Below are 3,745 nucleotides of genomic sequence, written 5' to 3'. Positions count from 1 at the left end.
TGCTCCAGGGCGCGGGGAGATCCCTGCAAGGGTCAGGAAGGAACCTGCCCAGCACACTGTGCTCTCCTCCTGGACCTCAGGATGAGGGAGCAGTAGTCCAGCTGGCTACCCCAGTACATGGGGCCTGAAACCAGGCTGAAAACCAAGGGAAAGAGAACTGAGAGGGGAAGCCCCGAACCGGAGAGGCAGGGGGAGCGGCGAAGGGCACGAGGCGCCTCGGGTGGGCCGGAGGGGGGTGTTGTGTCTGCAGAGGGACAGCTGAGCAGAGCCAAGCGGTGAGCTGGAAAGAGATCAGGTGACGCCGTGGGGCCCTGTCTTCAGCAGGGGGTGCACCTGCCCCCCAGGCAGCCAGACTCCTGCTAGCAGGACTTGAGGCTGGCGGTGGACAGGTTGTGGCTCTGGTGGGCACTCAAGCTGGGCAGCTGAGCTCAGGTCAGGAGGCCTGGGGGAGGAGGGGGTTTGAGGGCGTCGGCACCAGCATGAGCCGCCTGCCACCCCAGCATCCCCACACCCTGCTGCGGTGCAGACGCAGTCAGGGCTGAGCAGCGCCTGCCTGGATGGGGCTCAGCGAGATTCCCCGATGCCCAGGGGCCCCAAAACAGCTCCCAGGTGGGGACTCTGCTCAGCACAGCAAGCCCAGGCCTCCGAGCACCTGAGCCCTTTGCCCAACAGAGCTAACTGCAGAGCCAGGCGCTGAGCAGCCCACTTGGGGGGAACATACAAAGGCCTCTAGGCAAGCAGCGCTCTGGGGCCATGGATCTCTGACTGCCCCAGATCGAGCTCCTCCATCACAGGGTGCAGAAGCCAGGGTCTCCCCCCTGCAGAAGTAGAGGGGTACTGGAAAAGGAACTTCTCCCCCGCCCCCAGGCCAGGGGAAGGGCCGCACTGGGCCTGCTCTGTCAGTAAGAAGGTGCTGATCGCTGGAGCTGTCCTCTAGGCCCATTTGCGTCCCTTCCGTCTGCATCAACGCAGGTTCACGGCATTAGTGGACGAGGGGCAGTGAAGCATTGCAGCCTAGTGGGTAAAGCAGGAAACTCACTTTCAGGATGCCTGGGTTCTTCTAGTCCCAACGTGGCCACTTTGTGCACAGACAATGACCGACTGACTCTGGTTTTGCTACATCAAATAAGGACAGTATCTATCAATTAACCAGGTCCCTTTCCCGACTGCTGAACTTGGGCAAAAAATGCTGGAATTTCAGGGTGAGTAGCCAATAGCCAAGCTTGTTCCACAAAACATGAGGTTTCCATTAAAACAAGTGGCTGCCCTCTGCTGGATGGAATCACAACTGTTCCCACATGCATCATAAGCCCTGGACTGCTGACAACTAATGGAGAGTCTCCATGAGCTCTCGTGGTCAGGTCCTGTCCTTTTGGAGCAAAGTGGGTCGCCAGTGTGTGCAGCACGGGGTTAGCGGTTGGGTCTTGGGGCCCTGAAAAGCTGATTGAGGGAGGAGAAGCTCTCACACAGGAGAGGACCCAGTTGTGGGGGAAGGGGAAAGAATCCTCCAGGCCACAGCCAGGAAAAGGTTGTTCTCTCTGCTGCTACCAAAGGCACTATTGTCTTATTCTGCGTTTGCCCAGAGACTGGCACAGGAGGGGTTCCTGGGTAGCATTGCAGTCTGGACACTCACTGAGAATGGGGAGCTGTGCTCCATACACACTCACCGAAGAATCAGGCCACGGCTTTATTGTGGTCACCGGCAGCACCCTAGCTGAGAGCAGGAGCAGGGGCGTGAGGGCGGTAAGTCGCCTGGGGTTGGGCAGGAGCAGAGGTATAATCTCCTCGCCCGAACGGAAGCCGGCGAAGTGGTTTAAATATTGCAAACGCGCTGGTAAGAAGGAGTCACAACAGCAGAGCAGGCTGTTATTAAGCACCGCGCGGGGTTCTGTACTGGGGAATTAGCAGAATTAACCGACGCAAGGCCCACCGTTTGTGAGACAGCTCTGTTATTTTCTCATGGAGCCCTGAGCAGGACCTTTTGCCCAGCCTGTAATGAATCCAAGCAGCCGGTGGGTAGGGATGCGGGGGCTTGCGCCTTCACCCTCATGGGGACATCCAAGGGACGGGGAGAAGACCAGGCTATGGGGGTCCCCTCTGGCTGTGGGAAGACAGTGGCTTCCCCCCAGGGGTTCGACTCAGGCTTTGGGTTGGAAACACATTGGCCTGGGTCTGTCTCTGCGGTGGGTTCCAGGCCTCACAGAGCAGCAGAGGGGAGGAGGGGAGATGCAGGCGAGCTGGAAGGACTGGGAGGGCTTTAATATCCTCCCCCCCACCAGACAGGGCTGCAAGGTGAGATCACAGCAGTTGGCTGCAGCCATGACATGCAGCAGATCTCGGTCAGTTCACGCGAGAGGTTTTTGAGAGGTCGCAAGAAAGGCCACTTCCTCCGCTCCCAGAGCACGGGGGAAGGAGGTCCCAGCACCAGCCAGCTGCAAACAACCCCCAGCATTTGGGGGTGGCTGGATGTCAGCGTGTACACGTGGGGGTGCAGCACGCAGATCCTAGGTCCAGGGCGGGGGCCCTATCCTGGGGAGCAGCAGCACAGAAAGGAGGGGGAGGCGCATCAGCTGGCGCCTCCTGCTGGTTACTTTGGGAATCAGCTTTTCAGCCTCCACAGGGCCTTCTGGCTGGGGTCACCACCGCCTATGTCAGTACCTGCCTTCCTCCCAGGCCACAGAGCTCTCCCTCAGGCTACTGCCCCATAGCAGGGCCCCACCCTCTCGCTGGCATCCTCCCCTCCCTGAGAGCTCCAACCCCTAGACCCAGCTTGCCTCCGTGGCCCACTGCCAGTCGCCATCAAACCCCTTACCTCGGGGCAAACTGCTGTCTGAAAGGGCCACTCCTCATTGGCAGGGGTCCTGGGCCTCCTGCCTTCTCCTGCCCTGGCTGCCTCCTCAGCACCCTCAAGCCTTGCCCTGTGCCCTGCAGTCTGGGGATTGCCTGGCCAGAGCTCCCCCAGCTCCGCCTGCCTTTCCCCTGCTCTGTGCTAGGCAACCTCTGTAACTTCCCTGGCACCCAGGTCCCTACTAGAGCAAGAGTCCTCCCCAGAGTCTCAAGGAGCCCACTATTTATACAGCCCCAGCCCTCAGGGGCAGCTAATTGCCCCAGCTGCTGGGTCCTTCAGCCTCAGCCCTCTCCCAGGGCTGAGTTTAACCCTTTCCCTGATAGAGCAGGATGATCACCGCACTACACGGGGAAGATGGACTAGAAGGCGAGAGGTTATTTTACCTCTGTTCCTCGACCGCAGCAGGGAATACCATGTCCACCTCTGGCGCCCACAGCTCAGGGTGGGAGCAGATCAGCTGGGGTAGGTTCAGGGAAGAGCCTGGAGGATTAGAAACCCAGCCTGGTGGTGATCGACTCAGGGAGAACAATCTCCTTCCCCGAAAGATAAGGTGAAAGGGTGACGTGATCACAGCGTGTAAGTGGCTTCCATGGGGAACAATCGGATAATTGCCTGCTGGCCAGAAGAGCCCCAGATCGAACAAGCACCAAAGGCTAGAAGTGGAAGGCAGACACATTCACAGAGAACATACAGCGCAGTGAGGGAATTAGCCATTGGAAGTTTCCCGCTGGCCGAGGTGGGCTCCAACATTCCCTCTAAACTTTTTCATCCACATGTGGATTTTTTCCATCCAGGTGTAGAATAAATTTCTACGTGCACCGAATAATGTGAACCACCCACAGAAACACAGGAGAGGAAGCCGCAGGGAAAGGCAGCGGGTCTGGAACAGATCACCAG

This window comes from Carettochelys insculpta, chromosome 24 (assembly GCF_033958435.1).
Source record: "Carettochelys insculpta isolate YL-2023 chromosome 24, ASM3395843v1, whole genome shotgun sequence".
Taxonomy (NCBI): Eukaryota; Metazoa; Chordata; order Testudines; family Carettochelyidae; genus Carettochelys; species Carettochelys insculpta.
This window is presented reverse-complemented; position numbering follows the sequence as displayed.